At 43.3% G+C, this 24216-nt stretch overlaps 1 protein-coding gene and 1 non-coding gene across 4 annotated transcripts in view; one reads left to right on the plus strand and one right to left on the minus strand.

The window, feature by feature from the left end:
* Positions 1-24216, minus strand: part of DLGAP1 (DLG associated protein 1) — a 1082148-nt gene that overhangs the window by 659108 nt on the left and 398824 nt on the right. For all 3 annotated transcript variants that reach the window (XM_038747081.1, XM_038747079.1, XM_038747080.1), the window contains one exon: positions 15228-15329. The gene's annotated coding sequence lies outside the window, so the exon portion shown is untranslated. The remainder of the gene's footprint in view (positions 1-15227; positions 15330-24216) is intronic.
* LOC119929116 lies at positions 2980-3117 on the plus strand. Its single transcript, XR_005451256.1, has one exon. It is a non-coding gene; the product is annotated as a small nucleolar RNA SNORA7 (small nucleolar RNA).

A 24216-nucleotide genomic window follows, 5' to 3' on the forward strand; every position in this document is an offset into this window, starting at 1 on the left:
CAATCTTCTTTCCCAACTGGTTCACCACACAACTCTGAAATTCCATTTCCCCCACTTTCTGGCTCCAAACAATGTGGAGATTTTTCTACAGTTGCAGCTTACATTCACATTTTCCTCCTCACTCTCTTCCACACCCAACTGCCCTTCCGTTAATGTCCCTTTTAGACCCTTCTACATTCATTAATGACTGTATTTTTGTCTTGTGTCTCCACAGGGCAAGAACTTTCCCAAGAGAGAGCAGGAAGGGAGGGAGTGGGGAAAACAGTTTTGGAAAGTTGAGGAAGTGATCAAAGGAATCTTTATATAAAATGTAGTATGTGTGGAAGAAGTTCTTATGTGTATCAAGGGATTTAAAACATATATGTACTTAAGAAGCATTCCCCTGTTTCAGGCAATGCTTAAAATATGTCTCGAGGGCATGCAAATCAAATAGCTATCCAAGAAGATGCTAATTAAATAAGAGAAGCAGCATGACGTAGTGGATGGAGCATGGGCGTAAGTGGGACCTACGTTCTAATCCTGGCTCTGCCACGTGTCTGCTGTGTGACCTTGGACAAGTCACTGCCCTTTGCTGGACCTCAGTTTCCCCAACTGTAAAATGGGGATGAAATACCTGTTCTCCCTCCTACTTAGACTGTGAGCCCCGTGTGGGACAAGGATGGTGCATTTATCCCATGCTTAGAACAGTGATTGACACATAGTAAGTGCTTAACAGCTACCAGAATTATTATTACATACCATCATGGCAGGAGGGGGACAGCACTTGTGTATATTTGTACATATTTAATACTCTGTTCATTTTATTAATGTGTATATAGCTATAATTCTATGTATTTTGATGCTATTGATGTCTGTCTACCTGTTTTGTTTTGTTGTCTGTCTGCCCCTTCTAGACTGTGAGCCCGTTGTTGGGTAGGGATTGTCTCTATCTGTTGCCGAATTGTACTTTCCAAGTGCTTAGTACAGTGCCCTTCAAAGGCCTACTGAGAGCTCACCTCCTCCAGGAGGCCTTCCCAGACTGAGCCCCCTCCTTCCTCTCCCCTTCCCCATCCCCCCACCCTACCTCCTTCCCCTCCCCACAGCACCTGTATATGTTTGTACAGATTTATTACTCTATTTTACTTGTACATATTTACTATTCTATTTATTTTATTTTGTTAATATATTTTGTTTTGTTGTCTGTCTCCCCCTTCTAGACTGTGAGCCCATTGTTGGGTAGGGACCGTCTCTATATGTTGCCAACTTGTACTTCCCAAGCGCTTAGTACAGTGCTCTGCACGCGGTAAGTGCTCAATAAATATGATTGAATGAATGAATGCTCTGCACACAGTAAGCGCTCATTAAATACGATTGAATGAATGACTGCATTAACTAAATGCTTTGGGGATCAGAACTCAGGTTCAAGGGTGATGTAATATTTGGGGAGAGGGGATTGCTTTTGGCAGATGTCAATCAATCAATGGTATTTACTGAACTCTTACTGCATGCAAAGCATAGTACTCAGTGCTTTGTAGAATACAATGAAACAGAGCTGGTAGATATACTCCCTGACTTCAACAAGCTTAAAGGCTAGAGATTATAGAACTAAGATCCATAAAGCAAGGCAGAACCGGCAAAAAAGTCTTCAATTCAACATGATATTTGGAATTCTAAACTATTTCCAAATGTCTATAACCACATACATAAATTTGGTACAGCTAGAGGAATAAGCTAGGTCATGTATTGGTCTGAAAAGATGAATTTTAGTTGGCTTCTGATAATGAAATGTTTAAAATTAAAATAACAGTGCAAGACACTGGCAAAATTGTCAGCTGTATTCAAGATTTTATGCTAATTTTTTCCATTTCACATTATGCAAACACTAGTGTGCTAATTCCTAGAACAAGGTTTGTCTCAATACCCATAATTGACAGACCTTGGGTCACTTAGCAATTGCTTTATGGTAACTGGCACTGGTGTGGAAAAACACGTTAAAGCTAGAGACTAAAGAAAAGATGATGGAATGTATCATAATTCAGAATGCACCAAACAGTTCAACAATTACCAAACATTGATTCTACAGTCAAAATTCCCTGTGCAGGGTGACTTTTGATTGAACAGCAGCCTTGATTAAACACTTGTAATATAAAGTAGGATGAAAAGCTATCCAGTGCACAAACATCAGAGCTCAGAAGGAAGCCACGTACATCAGCACACTGACCTAAGCGACCGTGTTCAGATCAATCAGTCGATCGACAGTATTTATTGAGAGCTTATTGTGTGGGATTGTTCTATAGACCTCTATATTAAGTAGTTGGAAGAGACATATTCCCTGCCACAAGAAGCTCACAATCTAGAAGGAAAGATAACCATTTAAAATTCATTACAGATGCATGAACTCTAGACTGTAAGCTCGTTGTGGGCAGGGAACGTTTCTACCAACTCTGTTATATTATACGCTCCCACGCACTTAGCACAGTCCTCGACACACGGTAAGCGCTCAATAAATATGAATGATAGATTGATATTTACATAAATGCTGAGGGTGGGCTAAATATAAGGTACTTGAAGGGTACAGATACAAGTGCATAGGTGACATGGAAGGGGGAAGAATTTGGGGTAATGAGGGTTTACTCCAGGAGGGTCTCTTGGAGGAGATGGGGATTTAGAATTGCTCTGAAGGTACGGAGAGTGGTGGCCTGTCCTATAGTCATTCATTTTATCGTATTGAGTGTTTATTGTGTACAGAGCACTGTACTAAGTGCTTGGGAGAGTTCAATACAACAATAAACAGACACCTTCCCTGCCGGCTAGAAGGCAGAGAGGACATTCCAGGCCACAGGGAAGATTTGGTCAAGGGGTCAGTGGCAGGATAGATGAGATGCACAAAGAAGCTTGGTATTAGAGGAGCAAAGTGTGCTTGAGATGTAATAGGAAATCCAATGTGGTAAGGTAGGTGGAGCAGGCTGAGGGCTTTAAAGTCAATGGTGAGGAGTTTCTATCCTCTCAGGGTTGCCCCTGAAGAGTTTCCAGTACTCTACCAGTCTCGATTATGGGAGGGAGAGTCAAGCAGAGGCCTACCCATTCCATTCCTAGCTTGGCCAGTGGCTGCCGAGTGGAAGACAATCTGCTACAGGTCAAAATTCCCCTGCGCTGGGCAGCAGTGGCACGGGAGAGAGTCGAGGGTGGAGGCTCAAGCTTACTGCGTGGAAGGAGGCAATGGTAAACCACTTCAGGATTTGAACCAAGAAAACTCTATGGGTCCACTACCAGAATGATGGCAGATGGAGGTGGGGCATTCTGGGAGAGATGCGTCCATGGCGTCGCTATGGGTCCGAGACGACTCGACAGCATAAGACAGGACAAGAGGAGTTTGTGTTTGATGTGGAAGTGGACGGGCAACCACTGGAGGTTCTTGAGGAGTGGGGCAGATGTGGAATGGCTTGTACCCCATTGCTTTCACAATAACACTAAAATCCACTCTTTCATCTGCTACCATATTGATCCAAGCACTGATTCCATTCCACTTTTACTTCTGCATCATCCTCCTTACTGATCTCCCTGCCTCCTATCTCTCCCCACTTCAGCCAATATTTCACTCTGATGCCCGGGTCATTTTTCTACAAAAAGCCCATTCAGTCCATGTTCCCCCCCTCCTCAAGAGCCTCCAGTGCTTACCCATCCATCTCTGCATCAAACAGAAGCTTAGCTTTAAAGCTCTCAATGACCACTACTGCAATGCAACAATCCACTTCACTCCTCTAACACCAACCGACTCACCATACCTCAGTCTCACCTAGTTCACCACCAATTCCTCAATCATGCTCTGCTTCTAGCCGGGAATTCCCTCCCCTTTCATATCCTGGAGACCACTCCTCTCCCCACCTTCACAGCACTATTAAAATCACATCTTCTCCAAGAGGCATTTGCTGAATAAGCCCTCATTTCTCCTATTCCCTTTCTCTTCTGCATCACCCTTGCCCTTGGATTTGCAACCTTTATTGAAAAGCATTCATATATATATATCCATAATTTATTTTAATGTCTGTCTCCCCTTCTAGACTGTAAGCTCCTTTTGAGTAGGGAACATGTCTGCCAACTCTGTTAAACTGTACTCACCCAAGCACCTAGTACAAAGTCTGCACAAGTAATAGTTCAATAAATACCTTTGATTGATTGATTGCTTTCAAATATGCCCATGTCTCCCCTAGCCTAAAAAAACCCTCCCTCATGGCATCCTCCAGTTATGAACCCATTCCGCTCCTACCATTTCTCTCCAAACTCCTTGAGTTGTCTCCAACCATTGCATCTACCTCCTCTCCTCAATTCCCTGAATTCTGACTTCCTCCCACTTCACTCCATGGAAACAGTGACATTTTAACATCACTAGTGACCTCCTTCTTCCCCAATCCATGGGCCCCTACTGCTTACTAATTCCTCTCCACCTCTCAGTTGCCTCCGACACTGTGAACCACACCATTTCTCTTTGAAACATTGTCTATCCTTGATTTCACTGACACTTTCCTGCCTTGGTTCTCCTCCTTTTTCTCTGGCAGCCCAAAGGCTCTTAGTAAAGACACGGTTACCCTATCTTGCATTGTAAACCCAGACAGTGAAAGCAGTAAAATGTAAAGGAAAAACCTGAAGTCTGCAACAAGCACTGAACAGAATCTAAACCAAATACCCCAGCTATGTTCCCAAAACTTTATGCTTAGGAAAGCAGTCTCGTGAGGGGTTGGTATTCTTCTGCACAGGTCACCTTAGAATAGACCAAAATGGATGACACAGGGTAAAAATAGGATCCTCAAAAACAGAAAGTGCTATCATGGCTTAAGGAATAGGGGAAAAACACTAGCCCTGTAACAGTGAATCTTGCTGCTTATGCTTGCTGTGACCAGGAGGTTTTGAATTCTACAACCAAACAATTGAGATGTAGTAGAATTTGTTACAGACACAAAACTCCAAGAGACAGTGGCTGATGTATACCCTATCTATAAAATTATTGTGTGTCACTCTCCTAAAAACTCACCTCTGCCAAGGGCAGGGCCTGATTAATCCCACCTTCCTGCCCATGACCATTTTTTAAAATCAAACACATTAGCCCTTATGTGTATATCTCTTTTATCATTTACTTAATTCCCTTTTGTTTTCAATCATTTGAATTGAGCCGTTCACTTTGACCTATTGTCAATTTAGCAGCTTATGTTTTCTTACCTCTCCCTCCATATTGACAGCCCTCTGAGGAACTAATAATAACAAATGTGGTATTTGTTAAGTGCTTACTGTGTATTAAGCACTGGCACAGATACAATACAATCAAATTGTACAAAATCCTAGTCCTACATGGGGCCTGCAGTCCAAAGTAGAAGCAGTGTGGCTCAGTGGAAAGAGCCCGGGCTTGGGAGTCAGAGGTCATGGGTTCGAATCCCGGCTCCGCCGCTTGTCAGCTGTATGACCTTGGGCAAGTCGCTTAACTTCTCTGAGCCTCAGTTACCTCATCTGTAAAATGGGGATGAAGACTGTGAGCCCTACGTGGGACAACCTGATAACCTTGTATTTAGAACAGTGTATGGCACATAGTAAGTGCTTAATAAATACCAACATTATTATTATTATTAAAGTGTGAGAGAGAACAGGTAATTAATCTCCATTTTACAGATGAGGAAACTATGGCATAGAGAACTTCAGTGATTTGTCCAAGATGACACGGCAGGCAAATGGCAGGTGAGGGATTAGAACCCAGGTCTTGTGATTTCTGGCCCTGTGGTCTCTCCCCTAGGCCATCATTGTTTTGATAAGAGGATGACGAAGATGATTATGAAGAAATCCAGAGATGGTTTAGTTCATAAGACCTGGCAGAAGGCTGAAATCGGTAGTTTCTGGATCCACTACCCTTCACCTCAAATATAGATCTCCAGCCCTGCTCTCTCTCCCTCTCTCCAGTCTCACATCTCCTCCTGCCTTCCCCCCTCTAGACTGTAAGCCTGATGTGGGCAGGGATTCTCTCTCTTTACAGCTATATTGCGCTTTCCAAGCACTTAGTAGAGTGCTCTGCTCATGGAAGCACTCAATAAATATGATTGAATGAAAGTCATCTCTATGTAGATGTTCTCTCAACTTCAAATCTAACATGGCCAAAACAGAAGTCCTCATTTTCCCACCCAAACCCTGTCCTCCCCCTGACTTTCCCATCATTGTAGATGGCACTACCATCCTTCCTGTCTCACAAGCCCATAACCTTGGTATTATCCTTGACTCCTCTCTGTCACTCAACCCACAGATTCCGTCCATCAGTAAATCCTGTCGATCCCACCTTCACAACATCGTTAAAATCTGCCCTTTCCTCTCCATCCAAACCACTAACACATTAATACAATCACATCCTATTCCTCCTAGATTACTGCATCAGCCTCCTTGCTGACCTCCCGTCTTTCCCCACCCCTGTCCATACTTCACTCTGTTGTCCAGATCATTTTTCTACAAAAATGTTCTGGACACATCACCCTACTCCTCAAAAAACTCCAGTGGTTGCCTGTCCAACTCTACATCAATCAAAAAACTCCTCTTCACAGGCTTTAAAGCACTCAATCACCTTTCCCCAACCTACCTCACTTTGCATCTCTCCTTCTACAACTAAGCCCACATACTTCGCTCCTCTTGTGCTAATCTCACTGTGCCTCCAACCCACCCCTAGCTTAGGTTTTGCCTCTGGCCTGGAACGCCCTCCATCCTCAAATTTGACAAGTAAAGAGTCCCCTGTGCTGGGCAGCAGTGGCACAGGAGAGAGTTGAGTGTGAAGACTCGGGTTTACTGTGCGGAAGGAGACAATGGTAAACCACTTCCATATTTTTACCAAGAAAACCCTATGGATCCACTACCAGAATGATTGCAGGTGGAGGTGGGGCATTCTGGGAGAGATGTGTCCATGGAGTCACTATGGCTCGGAGACATCTCAACGGCATAAGACAAGACCCACAGCACCTGTATATATGTTTGTACATATTTATTACTCTATTTATTTATTTAATTTACTTGTACATATCTATTCTATTTATTTTATTTTGTTAATATGTTTGGTTTTGTTCTCTGTCTCCCCCTTCTAGACTGTGAGCCCACTGTTGGGTAGGGACTGTCTCTATATGTTGCCAACTTGTACTTCCCAAATGCTTAATACAGTGCTCTGCACACAGTAAGCGCTCAATAAATATGATTGATTGATTGACCCTCTATCATAACTCCAAATGACTAGGAGAGAGTAAATCCTCAAATGGTTTCTACCTCAATGTTTTATTATTATTATTATTAATGGCAATGATAATAATAATATTGGCTAAGTGCTTACCATGTGCCAAACATTGTACTAAGCACTGAGGTAGATATAGTGTATGAAGAATGGACACAGTCCTTGCTCCACAGGGAGCTTGCAGTTTAAGAAGGAGGGATAACGGGTATTTAATCCCCATTTTATAGATGAGGAAACTGAGACAGAGAGAAGCAGCAGGGCTTAGTGGATAGAGCACAGGCCTGGGATTCAAAAGCACCTGAGCTCTAATTCCAGTTCCGCCACTTGTCTGCTGTGTGACTTTGGACAAGTGACTTAACTTCTCTGTGCCTTAGCTTGTCTGTACAATGGGGATTAATACTGTGACCCCCAAGTAGGATATAGACCATGTCCAAACAGATGAACTTGTATCTTCTCCAGTGCTTAGTGCAGTGCCTGGCTAATAGGAAGTACTTAACGAAGAGAGAGAGAGAAAGAGAGAGAGAGAGAAATTAAGAAATTTGATCAAGGTAACACAGCAGATAAGTGCCCTAGCCATGATTAGAAAGCAGGTTCTCTGACTCACAAGAACATGTTCTTTCCGCCATGTCTCTTCACACTTTGAATTCTTCATCTTGGGTGAACGTATAAAGTGAACTTGGACTCTATGTTTACTAGGATAGGTCAAACCATTGCTTCCAAAGACCCAACTGTATCATGCCACAGGTGCTCTCTGGTCTCTTTCCTTTCAGAAGTAGCTCACAGCTCCTTCCAACTTCCGCAAAGCCAAGCAACCATCACATAACTGATGTCAGAAATAATTTGTCTCAAACACAAATTGCCACATTTCCTTGTTGGACTTGATGGTCCATGCAAAATATCCGCTTGACAACAAAGGGAACTGCAACAACCTCATCAGTATAATTTTCATTTGGATGGTGATGTATGGATCTGGAACATGACAAATAAAGCCTCTACAATCTATGATTAGATTTTAGTTGCCCTGCAGATGTCTGGTATAATCAAGGTCCTCAAATAGCGTGAGTACAGGAGGACGTGCAGCAAATACCCTATGCTCCTAAATTATTTCTGGCACGACTGAAATACACAACTTGTTCATTTTGCAGTATCCATCTTAAAGTGCACTAACTTACTAATGCTGTCTAAAGGATTTACTTACTATAGAGTTTTATATTAGCTCTTCAGACACACAAACACATGTAGATTATGTACTGAGAAAGAATAATTGCTTCTCTTTTACTTAGCTGAAATAGACGTTTATTCCTAGTACTGATTCAGTGATTAAATCACTGATTAAATCACTGATTAAATCACTGGCTAAAGTCTCAGAAACCTTCTATAGGGTAATGGTCCAGGTCAGAGCCACGAAGAAGAGGTCAAACTTGTCCGGAAGCGTGTCTACAGATTCTGTTACACTTTACTCTCCCAAGGAAATACAGTGCTCTGCTCACAGTATGCACTCAGTAAATACCACTGGTTGGGTGGCTTTCTAGCACAATTTTTTTTATGCACACTTACATGGATGAAAAGTGCTCCCTTCTCTCAGCAATGACCTCTTCCCCTCCCGTCCTACAATTTCAAGAGATCATTCACAAGCAGGAAATGGCTGCTGAAACCTGATTAACTTGTGCAGATAATTTACTGAGGTTGATTGACAGGGAAATCCTCAATCAACTCACCGAATGCTTAAAGCATGCAGTGCTCTGCACACAGTTAAAGCACTTGCTAAATACCACTGATTGATTGATTGGAGCCCGAGTGAGTTTCTAGGGCCTTCCAGCCACTAAACCTGGTTTGTCTCCTGCCTCTCCAAATCAGGGATAAATGATCAGTTGAATCATCCTTAAAAGGAAAACATTTTTTGGAGTGCAGAGCGGATAAGTAATATTGGACTCCATGGAATCAGACAAAAAGAGTGGAAAGAAACTGTTTCTTAATGCTGAATTTTCATCTCGAAGAAACTTTATGTTGGAATCTTCCCAAACCGACATCGAATAAGATAATAGGCAGGAAGTGGGATGCAATTTGCACATTTTTTTTCAGCTTTGACCTTATCCAACTCCCTTTTGATGAAAAGAATGTTACTCTGTCATTACCATCAACACTGGAGGAAGTTACTTGGCTGATTGAGAAAATTTGCTAATGCATCCCGTGAACCTTAGCATATTTCAAGACTATATTTCTATCATTCAATCTCCCAAATTGGAATCATCCCCCTCCTCACCTCAGAATCAATTCAATGTTATTTTTTGAGCATTTGCTTTGTGACCAGCACTGTACTAAGCACTTGGGAGAGTATAATGCAGCAGAATTAGTGGACATGTTCCCTGCCCATAACAAGTTTACAGTCTAGAGGGGGAGACAGACATTAATATGAATAAATTATTTATAATATGTAATTTAACAATATGTACATTAGTGTTGTGGGGCTGGGGAGAATAACAAGTGTTGAAGTCACAGATCCAGGTGCAAATTTCTCAATAATAATAATAATGATGGCATTTACTAAGCACTTACTATGTGCAAAGCACTGTTCTAAGTGCTGGGGAGGTTACGAGGTGATCACAGTCTTAATCTCCTTTTTACAGATGAGGTAATGGAGGCACAGAGAAGTTAAATTAAGTGACTTGCCCAAAGTCACACAGCTGACATTTGGCAGAGCCGGGATTTGAATCCATGACCTCTGACTCCAAAGCCCGTGCTCTTTCCACTGAGCCACGCTGCTTCTCAAGAGATAAATCCAGGCTCCACCCTCCCAGGTGGTGACACTATGTTTCTTGATAAGTCCAGCAGGCTCCCCTCTGGTCTTTGGGGACTTTTAAGGGTGGATAAACCTTCTGAAATCTCTCAGGATCGCACCTGGAGAGTTTTCAGTCCTCTACCAGTCTCGGCTATGAGAGGGAGAGTCAAGATAAGGCATACCCATTCCGTTCCTATTTTGGCCCGTGGCTAGTGAGTGGAAGGCAATCTGCTGACAGCACTACCATCCTTCCCGTCTCACAAGCCCGCAAACTTGGTGTCAACCTCAACTCCGCTCTCTCTTTCACCCCTCACATCCAAGCCATTACCAAAACCTGCCGGTCTCACCCCCGCAACATTGCCAAGATCAGCCCTTTCCTCTCCATCCAAACCGCTACCCTGCTCATTCAAGCTCTCATCCTATCCTGTCTGGATTACTGTATCAGCCTCCTCTTCTCCCATCCTCCTGTCTCTCCCCACTTCAATCTCTCTCCCTACTTCAATCCCTACTTTATGCCGCTGCCTGGATTGTCTTTGTCCAGAAACTCTCTGGGCATGTTACTCCCCTCCTCAAATCTCCAGTGGCTACCAATCAACCTACGCATCAGGCAAAAACTCCTCACCCTGGGCTTCAAGGCTCTCCATCACCTCGTCCCCTTCTACCTCACCTCTCTTCTCTCCCTCTACAGCCCAGCCCGCACCCTCTGCTCCTCTGCCGCTAACCTCCTCACTGTACCTCGTTCTCGCCTGTCCCGCCATTGACCCCCGGCCCACATCATCCCCCTGGCCTGGAATGCCCTCCCTCCGCACATCCGCCAAGCTAGCTCTCTTTCTCCCTTCAAGGCCCTACTGAGAGCTCACCTCCTCCAGGAGGCCTTCCCAGACTGAGCCGCTTCTTCCTCTCCCCCTCCTCCTCTGCCCCGCCTTACCTCCTTCCCCTCCCCACAACACCTGTATATATGTATATATGTTTGTACATATTTATTACTCTATTTATTTTATTTGTACATATTTATTCTATTTATTTTATTTTGTTAATGTGTTTTGTTTTGTTTTCTGTCTCCCCCTTCTAGACTGTGAGCCCACTGTTGGGTAGGGACCATCTCTATATGTTGCCAACTTGTACTTCCCAAGTGCTTAGTACAGTGTTCTGCACACAGTAAGTGCTCAATAAATGCGATTGAATGAATGAATGAAAATGCTACAAGTCAAAACTCCCCTTTCCTGGGCAGCAGCGGCACAGGAGAAAGTCGAGAGTGGAGACTCAAGTTTACTGCATGGAAGAAGGCAATGGTCAACCACTTCCATATCTTTACAAAGAAAACTCTATGGATTCACTACCAGAACGATTGCAGATGGAGGTGGGGCGTCCTGGGAGAGCTGTGTCCATGGAGTCGCTGTGGGTCAGAAAAAACTCGACAACATAAGACAAGACAAATCTTCTGACCTGCATCCAATAATATCACTCTCTGGAAGGATTAGCTATCCCCTCGGCAGGTGTATGTTCAGTGTATATACATACACGTAGTCTCACACACACACATCTTTCCTCCTATAACACATGTGTTCACTTTGGGTGAATTAGGGAACATTCTTCCAACAGCTTATGTCATAGTAGAACAAAGGCAATATTAGAAGACACAGTTGGGTGCACATATGCAGCATGGGTTCAAGATGTGAACACTAGCAGCTAGAGTTTTTCTTAAATTAGGATAGTTCAATAATGAAATAATAAGAATAATCAGGGCATTTGTTAAATGCTTACTATGTGCAAAGAACTGAGAAAGATTCAGGATTATCAGATAGGACACAGTCTTTGTCCCACATGAGACTCACAGTCTAGAGGGAGGGAAAACAGATATTTACATCCCCATTTTACAGATGAGGAAACAGGCACAGAGAAATGACTCTGATTTGCCAAAGGTCACACAACAAGCAAGTGGTAGAACTGGGATTAAAACCCAGGTAGTCTAACTGCCAGTCTCGTGCTCTGTAATAACGATGGTATTTGTTAAGCGCTTACTATGTGCCATGCTAAGCACTGGGGTAGATACAAGGTAATCAGGTTGTCCCACATGGAGCTCACAATCTTAATCCCCATTTTACAGGTGAGGTAACTGAGACACAGAGAAGTTAAGTGACTTGCCCTAGGTCACACAGCAGATAAGTGGAGGAGCCAGAGTAGAACCCACAACCTCTGACTCCTAAACCCAGGCTCTTTCCACTGAGCCACACTGTTTCTCTGATAGACAACGCTGCTTCTCTTCTTACAGAATGTAGTTCCCATGTTTTCAGAGAACTAAACACATATGCATATATATACATACACAGTTATACACACACACACACACACACACACACACACACACACATAAGGATTTATAAGGTAAGGATGCAGAAATTATCAACATTCTGCATCCTATTTCAGGAATCCTTAATGGAAGTTGAACAGGTAGATGCAACCTACTCCAAATATAGAAACTTAATGAATGGAAATTGAAAGTACCGGTTTAAAAAAAAAATGAAGAATACTCTTCCTAAGTTATGTAATGAATCTAGGTTGCCAGATAAATTAATGAGTAGAAGTGAACTGACAGGAGAAGCAGATATCTTGGCTACTGGGATAAATGGACCATATTAATCCTGGGTGTATGAGAGAAAAGATGTTTATAGAACACATGACTGCATTATTCATGAAAAAAACAGAAGGAAAAATCACCCCAAAGCACGAGTAAACCCTCCAATTATAATGGCATCTGTTAAGCGCTTATTATGAGTCAACCTCAATTCTAAGCACTGGGGTAGATACAAGTTCATCAGGTTGGACCCAGTCCCTGTCCCACACATAGTCAAAGCAGGAGAGAGGACAGGTATTGAATCCCTATTTTACAAATGAGGTAACTGAGCACAGAGAGGCCAAGTGACTTCCCCAAAGTCACACAGCAGGTAGGTGGCAGAGCAGGGATTGGAACCCAGGTCCTCTGACTCCAAGCCCCTTTGTTGGAGTGGTTACCAAACCATACCCCAACTTCATAGTGGAAAGAGCACAGGACTGCGAGGCATATGGCTCTGGTTTGAATCCCAGCTCTACCACTGACCTAATGTGTGATCTTGGTCAAGTCATTTTACCTCTCTGGTCGTCAGTCTCCTCATCTGTAAAATGGAGATAAAACAGATTGAGAGTCTCATGTTGGATAAGAACTGGGTCTGATCTCATCACTTTGACTCTACCCTGGTGCTTAGCACATAAGAAGTGCTGAATAAATGATATTATAATTACTCTGTAATAATAATATTGGTATTTGTTATGTGCTAACTATGTGCCAGGGACTGTACTAAGTGCTGGGGTGGATACAAGCAAATTGGGTAGGACACAGTCCTGGATCCCACATGGGGTCCACAGTCTTAATCTCCATTTGACAGATGAGGGAACTGTAGCCCAGAGAAGCCAAGTGACTTTCCCAAGATCACATGGCAGACAAGCGGTGGAGCCGGGATTAGAACCCATGAACTTCTGACTTCCAATTCCATCCTCCATCCACTACTCCATGCTGCTTTTAATCACATATCCTATAGGAGCCCTTCCCTCATTAATTTCTGTTTTTGCCAGGTTATATCCCCTCAACTTCTGCCTCAGAATTTCTGTGCCAACTTCACAGTTACTTATCCCAAACTACCTCCAGCCCATGTTGACATGAATTGATTTATGTTAGCTATTAAGCATGAACTAACATATTTATAGACTTTCCTTCTTCCTTCTACCCGTCAGTTATTTTAATGCTCTTCACCCTTGGTTGACTGGAAGTTCCTTGAGGGCAGGGTTCATGACTATTCATTCCATTTTCTCTATCCATTCTATTGTAGGTGTTCTATCAATCAATGATATTTCTTGAGATCTCACTGTTTGCAGAGCACTGCAATAAGTCCATGGGAGAGTACAACACAACAATATAATGGACACATTTTCTGCCCACAATGTACTTATGGCCTAGAAGGGGAGACAGACATTAATGTAAATAAATTTACAGATATGTATATTCATTCATTCATATTTATTGAACATTTGCTGTATGCAGAGCACTGTACTAAGTGCTTGAAATATAAGCTGGTATATATATACAAATGTACATAATATATGTAGTATATAAATGCTATGGGGTTGGTGGGGAGGATAGGGGAGAATAAAGGGAGCAAATCAGGACAAGGTAGAAGGGAGTGGGAGAAAAGGAAAGAAGGGCTTAGTCAGGGAAAGCCTCTTGGAAGAGAAGTGCCTTCAGTAAGGCTTTGAAGATGGGAAAAATAATTGTCTACAAATGCTAATTGCTCAATAAACATTACTGATTGCCTTATTGTTGATCCATATGGCTGAGGACTGAAAGACTGAAAACAGTGTTTTTCCACCCTAGGGTTGAGTTGGTAGGGTTTGCTTTGCTGACATCTGCTTACAAGTTTTGTATATACGACCTCCAGGCAGAAGTTGCTGGAGAAGTGTAAAGAGAGCTTTCAATGTTAGTGCTCTTGCTGTTTTTGAATTCTGATTATCCTCTCCCTCCTTTTTGTGGTAGTGTTTTTTTTCCACCTCTGCCCCATACACCAAACCAATTCCACTTCACAGGTCAAGTGAATGCTCCTGTAGGCCAAACCAATGCCACTTTACAAACCGAATAGATATTCCAGTTGTCCAAACCAACTTCACTTTGTGGCCAAGTCTACACTCCTGTAGGTCCAACCAATTTCACTTCATAAGCCACTTTCAAAGCCAAGTCGATACTCCTGTAGGCCAAACCAACTCCGTTCTGTAGGCCAACCATGACTCCTGTAGGCCAAGGCAATCTCTCAATCCCTCCCATCTACTTTCACAGCTACATTTTGCCCTTTTGATTTTGTAGTGTATTGCACTCTATCTTCAGTCTTAGCCTGGAGAAGATTTTGCTCTTCACAAAAGTCAGCTACACTGAAGTATAGGTGGAAGATTTTTCATAGAAAAGAAAGCCATCCAGCCCAGATTCTGATACAGTCATGAGGAAGTTGCCAACCTTGCTTGAGCAAGTAGCGAGGTTCATTCTTTAAAGATTAACCTGTTTGTGCCAATGAAGTCACAGCCTGAAAATGTTTTATTTCTACCCTCCATGCTATGGAAAATGAAAGAAAAATACTTCTGAAAAAAATAAAGTACCCTTACAGGAGTGCCATAAAGTGTGGCAAACAACAGTGAAAGGAATTTTACCTCTGTTAGTTTTCTATTCCAGTTGGTTTCAAGGTTAGAGATGAGGACTTTGAAGCGTTTTCTATTGTATATGCCACTGGTTATTGTCGATGTTCAACTGACCTGAAATACAATAAAAATCCAAGTTAAACTATGAGGCTGAAACAAGATGAAAGTGAACCATTTCACAAGAGCTTCTCCATCAGTCATTAAAGGCCCTGAAGGATAAGGGATTTTCCAGTAATTTTACATTCTAGAGTTTGTACGGGATGACATCTTTTGCATTTTAATATATACCTTAAAATTAAATCATTCAGAAAAAAGATGATTTGTTTGTAATGATCTATGGATGCTTTTCAATTCGCCACTGCATGAACAACATGCTACTAGTAAACTGCATTTATTTTTGCCTTTTCAAAGCCATTAATCATCAACTATCTGAATATTTGACATTGAATGCTCTTTCCCATGTGAAATATGGTATTCTCTTCCTATCCCTTATCTTTTGCTCACTTGCACCATGGGTCCGTGACTGAAGCACTTTACCGAAGACCTATGGGAATACTGGCTTCTTGTCAGTGCAGCATTTTAGAAAACGCAGAAGAGGGCAGTGAAGAACTGAAGTGCTTTTCTTGAAAAATCTCCTTTGGAAGCACAGGGTGGGATTTTTTTTTCTAATCTACGTGAAGAACCTGCAGTTCAGTACTTCAGTCCCACAATTAATCACTGGAAACTCAATATTAAGCCGCGACTGCTCTGAATGTTCAGTCTTCTAGCTTTTAAATGGCTCTGAAACTCACCGTGTCCTCGCAATCCCCATCCTCTAATCACACCATTCCTGTCCTTATCTGCTACAGCTCCCTCAAATCTCCCTCTCCATGAGTCAGCTGCTCCCAACCACCCATCGTGGCAACCCCTCCCCGCCTCGAGAACCCCAGCCAAGTGCTGTCTGTGGAACCCCTCTCTGTAATAGGAAAGCTTTCCTTCATCCTTGACCTTTCCCTGACCCAATCACTCCTCTTCCAGTCACTGAAATCTGGCTCTCTCCAGGTGATACTGTCTCCTCAGTGGCTCTCTCCAGAGAGTGATTTATCCTCTCCCAGTCCCCTGGATTCCCTAGAAAAGGGAATAGTTGACATCTTTCTTACCCTCTAATGCCACCTCCAACCTTTATTACCCTTCCTCTGAATGCCACTTTATCCACCTCTACCGCTCGCTTCATCTACTGGGCAGGGACCGTCTCTATATGTTGCCAACTTGTACTTCCCAAGCACTTAGTACAGTGCTCTGCACACAGTAAGTGCTCAGTAAATACGATTGAATGAATGAATGGTCACGATCATTTTACCACCCCAAAAGGCCCTCCTTCAACTTTCTGAATCACTTTAGGTAGAGCAGTAATGGGTCTACCACCTCTGTTATATGTAACAATAAAAATAATGATTGTGGCATTTAAGTGCTTATGGTGTGCCAGGCACTGTACTAAGCACTGGGGTAGATACAAGCAAATAGGGTTGATCACAGTCCCTGTCCCACATAGGGCTCATAGTCTCCACCCTCATTTTACAGATGAGATAACGGAGGGACAGAGAAGTAGAGTGGCTTGCCCAAGGCCAAACAGTAGACAAATGGTGGAAGTGAGATTAGAACCCATGACCTCTGAATCACAAGTCCATGCTCTTTCTACTAAACCATATGGCTTCTCTGGGCCTCAGTTACCTCATCTGTAAAATGAGGATTAAGACTGTGAAACCCCAGGTGGGAAAACCTGATCGCCTTGTATCTACCCCAGTGCTTACAACAGTGCTTAGCACATAGAAAGCACTTAACAGATACCAGAATTATTATTATTCCCCACCAACTCTGAAATTCTCCTCTCTGATCTCAACTTTCTCTCCTGTCTTCTCTCCCAAACAAGGGCTTTCTGTAAAACTGTCTTGTTCCTCCCACAGAAACCTTGGATCTCTTGATCCCCTTCTCCAGTATCTCTAGCATCTTGCCCCATTTGCTTCCCATACACAATCTGCCGCCTCTTGGTGGATAAATCCATACCTTTAATTCCACTCTCTTCACTAAACTCAATTCCCTCATTCCCTTTCCCTCCATCAGTCTCATACAACCAGCCAGGTGGCCTAATGGATAGAGCACAGACTGGAAGTCAGAAGGACCTGGGTTCTAATTCCAACTCCTCTACTTGTCTGTGTGTGACCTTAGGCAAGTCACTTCACTTCTCTCTGCCTTAGTTATTTCATCTGAAAAAGGAGATTAAAACTGAGAACCTTATGTGAGAAACAGATTGTGTCCAACCTGATTAACGTCTATCTACCCCAGCACTTAATAGAGTGCCTGGCACATTGTAAGTGCTTGACAAATACCACTAAAACCCCCCAAAAAACCTGCAGTCCTGGATCACCTCCACAGCATGTTTCCTCTGCTCCTCTACTTGAGCTGGGAGTGAAATCCAGCCACGTGACTGACCTTATCGATCTCAAAATCATCCTCACCTGTGTTAACTCTGCCTTTTCCTCCTAGCAACCATACTTCTCCACCTTTATTGACCCCCATGCCCAATGTCCATGCCAGCCCTTTCAGACTTTTCACTCCCTCCTTAAACACCCTGTCCCAAGCCTCTGCAATCCTGTAGAATATAAGATCCTATTCATTTAATTGGTCAGTCAATTAATAGTATTTATTGAGCACTTGCTATATGCAGAGCACTGTACTCAACACTTTGGAAAGAACAAACAGAATTACTGGACATGATCCCTGCTCATAAAGAGTTTACAGTCTAGAAGGGGAGACAGATTAATATGAATAAAAAACTAATAAGTGCTCTGGAGTTTGGGGTGGGGCGAAAATCAAATTAATTAATTAATTCATTCATTCATTTGTATTTATTGAGTGCTTACTGTGTGCAGAGCACTGTACTAAGCACTTGGGAAGTACAAGCTGGCAACATATAGAGACAGTCCCTACCCAACTGTGGGCTCACAGTCTAGAAGGGGGAGAATAATGGCATTTATTAAGTGCTTACCAAGTGCAAAGCACTGTTCAAAGCACTGGGAGGTTACAAGGTGATCAGGTTGTCCCACAGGGGGCTCACAGTCTTCATCCCCATTTTACAGATGAGGTAACTGAGGCACAGAGACTTGCCCAAAGTCACACAGCTGACAATTGGCGGAGCTGGAATTTGAACCCATGACCGCTGACTCCAGAGCCCGTGCTCTTTCCACTAAGCCCCAATGCTTCGAATGTCCAACGTTCACAGATTGAAATGCATAGTTAACATAGAAGGAAAAGCGAGTCGGGGGAAAGAGGGCATAATCAGGGAAGGACTCTTGGAGGAGATGTGACCTTAGTAACAGTGAGAGGATTGTTCTGGTATAAATGGAGAGGGAGTGAGTTCTAGGCTAGGGGGTGGATGTGGGAAAGGGGTCAGTGGTAAGATGGACAAAAATAGGGGCATAGTGAGAAAACTGGCACTAGAGGAGTGGAGTGTGTGGGCTGGGCTGGAAGCGCTCAATAAATACGATTGAATGAATGAATGAATGAATAAGATATTTGTGGGGTGAGGTAGGGTGGGGCAAACTGACTGAGTGCTTTAAAGCCAATGGTGAGGAGTTTCTCTCTGATGCACAGGTGGGTGGGCACTGGAGGCTCCTAAGGAGGAGGAGGAGTGAACTGAACATTATTGTTGATGAATGATTTGTGTAGCAGAGTGAAGTCTGGATTGGACTGGGGAGAGATAGAAGGCCGGGAGGTCTGTGAGGAGGCAGATATAGTATTTGAGGTGAGATAGGATATGTGCTTGGATTAGCGGGTTAGCAGTTTGGTTGGAGAGGAAAGAGTGGATTTTAGCAATGTTGTGAAGATAGAATTGACAGAATTTCTTGACAAACTGAATATGTGGGTGGAATGAGAGCGAGAAGCAGCATGGCTCAGTGGAAAGAGCACGGGCTTTGGAGCCAGAGGTCAGGGGTTCAAATCCCAGCTCCACCAATTGTCAGCTGTGTGACTTTGGGCAAGTCACTTCACTTCTCTGTGCCTGTTACCTCATCTGTAAAATGGGGATTAAGACTGTGAGCCCCCAGTGGGACAACCTGATGACCTTAATAACAATTTTGGTATTTGTTAAGCGCTTACTATGTGCTGAGCACTGTTCTAAGCATTGGGGGAGATACAAGGAAATCAGGTTGTCCCACATAGAGCTCACAGTCTTAATCCCCATTTTCCAGATGAGGCAACTGAGGCACAGAGAAGTTAAGTGACTTGCCCAAAGTCACACAGCTGATAAGTGGTGGAGCCGGGGTTAGAACCCCTGACCTCTGACTCCCAAGCCCAGGCTCTTTCCACTGAGCCACACTGCTTCTCTACCCTCCTTGTAATCACCTTGCAACCTCCTCTGCACTTAGAACAGCGCTTCGCACATAGTACGCACTTAATAAATGCCATCATCGTTATTATTATTATTAGATGAGTTGAGGACAACACCAAGGTTATCAGCCTGTGAGGTAGGTAGAATAGTGGTATTGTCTACAGTAATGGAAAAGAGGGGGAGGATAGGGTTTGGGTGGGAAGATAAAGAGTTCAATTTTGGACATATTTAATTTGAGGTACTGGGGTATGTCCAGGCAGGCAGAAATGGTTCCTTCCAACTATATTGTAGTATACTTTCCCAAGTGCTTAGTATAGTAATAATAATAATAATAATAGCATTTATTAAGCACTTACTTTATGCAAAGCACTGTTCTACACACTGGGGAAGTTACAAGATGATCAGGTTGTCCCACGTCAGACTCACAGTCCTAACCCACATTTTACAGATGAGGTAACTGAGGCCCAGAGAAGTTAAGTGACTTGTCCAAAGTCACACAGCTGACAATTGGCAAAGCCAGGATTTGAACCCATGAACTATGACTCCAAAGCCCAGGCTCTTTCCAGTGAGCCACGCTGCTTCTCTACTCTGTACACAGTAAGTGCTCAATAAATGCCATTGATCTAGCTCTTGTCCCTAATGGCCTGGCCACCCAATTTATCCATAAAATTGAAACCACCAGCTATGACCTTCCTAAATTCTCCCTTCTACCTCTCCAACACCACCCTCCTCCTGCTCCCTCTTTGGCTCATTCACCTTCCCAGTAACATTTCAGGAAGCAGTGTGGCCTAATGGAAAGAGCAGGAGGCTGAGAATCAAAGGACCTGGGTTCTAATCCCAGCTCTTCTACATGCCTGCTATGTGACCCTGGACAAGTCAGTTAACCTTTTGGTGCCTCAGTTCCCTCATCTACCAAATGAGGATTTGATTCCTATTCTACCTCCTAGTTGGACTGTGAGCCCATGCGGGATGTGATTGTCTTGTATTGTAGACTGGGGTGGATACAAGCAAATCGGGTTATACGCAGTCCGGATCCCACATGGGCTTCAAAGTCTTAATCCCCATATTACATTTGAGGTAATTGAGGCACAAAGGAGTTAAGTGACTTGACCAAGTCACGCAGCAGACAAGTGGTGGGGTCAGGATTAGAACCCAGGTCCTCTGATTCCCAGGCCCAAGTTCTTCCATTATTCATTCATTCAATCATATTTATTGAACGCTTACTGTGTGCAGAGCACTGTACTAAGCGCTTGGGAAGTACAAGTCGGCAACATATAGAGATGGTCCTTACCCAACAACAGGTTCACATATTAGGCCACACTGCTTCTCTAAAGTCCTGGTCTCCCCCTTAAATAATAATAATAATAATAATAATAATGACATTTATTAAGCACTTACTATATGCAAAGCACTGTTCTAAGCACTGGGGAGGTTACAAGGTGATCAGGTTGTCCCATGTGGGGCTCACAGTCTTAATCCCCATTTTACAGATGAGGTAACTGAGGCACAGAGAAGTTAAGTGACTTGTCCAGGTCACACAGCTGACAATTGCTGGAGCTGGAATTTGAACCCATGACCTCTGACTCCAAAGCCCGTTCTCTTTCAACTGAGCCACGCTGCTTCTCTAGGCATGGAAAGTGTCTACGAACTCTGTTGCACTGTACTCTCCCAAGTGCTCAGTACAAAGTAAGCACTCAATAAATGCCACTGATAGGTCTTTGCCCTCTGTCGATTTACAGTGAAAGTCAACCTCTGTTCCCCAACAGTGATCAGTTATCACGATCTCCTTCTTCATCAGTAGAATTAATTGAGCACAGCAGAGCTCCACATAAGAGCTAGAAGATATGATCCCTACTCTTAACGAGCTTATTGCCTTGTAGGAAAGTAATCAATCAATCAGTGGTCTTTGTTGAGCACTATTGTGCTCAGAGCACTGTACTAAGTGCTTGGGAAAGTAATAATAATGATAGCATTTATTAAGCGCTTACTATGTGCAAAGCACTTTTCTAAGCAATGGGGAGGTTACCAGGTGCAAAGCACTGTTCTACGCGCTGGGGAGGTTACAAGGTGACAAGGTTGTCCCACGGGGGGCTCACAGTCTTAATCCCCATTTTACAGATGACGGAACTGAGGCACAGAGAAGTTAAGTGATTTGAACCCATGACCTCTGACTCCAAAGCCTGTGCTCTTTCCCCTGAGCCACGCTGCTTCCCTAAGTACAATACACTAGGGTAGGTAAACACATTCCCTGCCTACAAAGAGATTAGAGTCTAGAAGGGGTGACTGACATTAATGTAAATGAATATATGATAACATACAATTTATAGACATGTACATTAGTTCTGTAGGGTGAATATCCCTTTGTGGGGAAAACAGACACTGAAAAAAAATTACAGATAAGGGGAGATGTAGGGTTTAATTTGGATTCGTAATCAGGACGACTAATTCTCTGGAGAAAATAATAACACTACAAAAAGTCCAGGGAAAACGTGGAAGAGGCAGATTGGCAGCTAGATGGCTAGAGACCATAATAATGACAATGGAAGAATGATTAGAAAGGTTACAGATTATGGGGGAGGACAGGACGTTCTTGAGAAAACATATCCATGGAGTTGCTATGAATAGGAAATGACGGCACTCCTCAATCAATCAATCAATCAATCAATCGTAGTTATTGAGCGCTTACTGTGTGCAGAGCTCTGTACTAAGCTCTTGGGAAGTACAAGTTGGCAACATATAGAGACGGTCCCTACCCAACAGTGGGCTTACAGTCTAGAAGATCCTCTAGAATGACTCTGCAATGAATGAATGAATGAATGAATGACTACTCCTCCAAGATCTCCTCCAAGAGGTCTGATCTCCTCCAAGAGGTCTTCCCTGACTAAGCCTTCATTTCCTTTTCTCCCACTCCCTTCTGTGTCACCCTGATTTGCCCCCTTTATTCACCCCCTCCCCATCCCCGCAATGCTTATGTATATATCCTTACTTTATTCATTTATGTTAATGTCTGTCTCCTCCTCTAGTCTGTAACATGTCTACCAACTCAGTAATTTGTCTCCCCCTTTTAGACTGTGAGCCCACTGTTGGGTAGGGACTGTCTCTATGTGTTGCCAATTTGTACTTCCCAAGCGCTTAGTACAGTGCTCTGCACATAGTAAGCGCTCAATAAATACGATTGATTGATTGATTGATTGATTGATTACTTAAAATGGACAGAAGCTGTCCTCGTTGTGGGACAGGGACTGCGTCCAATCCAATTTGCTTGGATCCACCCCAGCACTTCGTATAGTGCCTGGCACGTAGTAAGCACTTAACAAATACCATTATTATTAACAAATGCCATTATTAATATTTATATTATTATGGGGCTCACAGTCTTAATCCCCATTTGACAGATGAGGTAACTTAGGCACAGAGAAGTGATGTGACTTACCCAAGGTCCCACAGCAGACCAGCGGCGGAGCTGGGATGAGAACCCATGACCTTCCAACAGGCCGAGAAGCGGTCTCTCTCTCACGTGATCCACCTCTTTCCATGCAGAATAGTCAGGCACTGCTATTCATTCAATCATTCATTCATTCAATCATATTTATTGAGCGCTTACTGTGTGCAGAGCACTGTACCAAGTGCTTACTAAAGAGAGACAGCCCCTGCCCACAGCGGGCTCACAGTCTAGAGACTGGGGGAGGCAGACATCAATACAAGTAAACAGGCATCAATATAAATAAATAAAATGACAGTTCTATAGATAAGTGCTGTGGGGCAGGGAAAGGGGGGAAAAGCAAAGGGAGGAAGTCAGGGTGATGCGGAAGGGAATGGGAGATGAGGAAAAGTGGGGATTAGTCTGGAAAGGCCTCTTGGAGTAGGGCATTAAGGACTGCTTATTAATGTCAGAACCACGGAGAGTCAGGGCCCATTTGTGCAGGAAATATAAAACTCCTGCATCTGGACTTGTATTTTGACTATCCCCTCCCCATCAACCCTGCCGTACCTCCTTCCCCTCCCCACAGCTCCTGTATATATGTATATATGTTTTGTACGGATTGATTACTCTATTTATTTATTTATTTTATTTGTACATATTTATTCTATTCATTTCATTTTGTTAATATGTTTTGTTTTGTTGTCTGTCTCCCCCTTCTAGACTGTGAGCCCGCCGTTGGGTAGGGACCGTTTCTAGATGTTGCCATCTTGTACTTCCCAAGCGCTTAGTACCGTGCTCTGCACACAGTAAGCGCTCAATAAATACGATTGAATGAATGACTATTTAAAATGGACAGGATCTGGCAGAGTTCTTCCCCATTTGTGCTGGAAAGGGGGTTGGAGACGGGAGTGGAAAGCATTACAGGGAAGCAGCGTGGCTCAATGGAAAGAGCACCGACTTTGGAGTCAGAGGTCATGGGTTCAAATCCTGGCTCTACCATTTGTCAGCTGTGTGACTTTGGGCAAGTCATTTCACTTCTCTGGGCCTCAGTTACCTCAGCTGTAAAATGGGGATTAAGACTGTGAGCCCCCTTGGGATCACTTGATCACCTTGTAACCTCCCCAGCGCTTAGAACAGTGCCTTGCACATAGTAACTGCTTAATAAATGCCATTATTATTATTATTATTGTATTTATTTCTTTGTCTCTGTC

The sequence above is a fragment of the Tachyglossus aculeatus genome, chromosome 5, assembly GCF_015852505.1.
Source record: "Tachyglossus aculeatus isolate mTacAcu1 chromosome 5, mTacAcu1.pri, whole genome shotgun sequence".
Taxonomy (NCBI): Eukaryota; Metazoa; Chordata; class Mammalia; order Monotremata; family Tachyglossidae; genus Tachyglossus; species Tachyglossus aculeatus.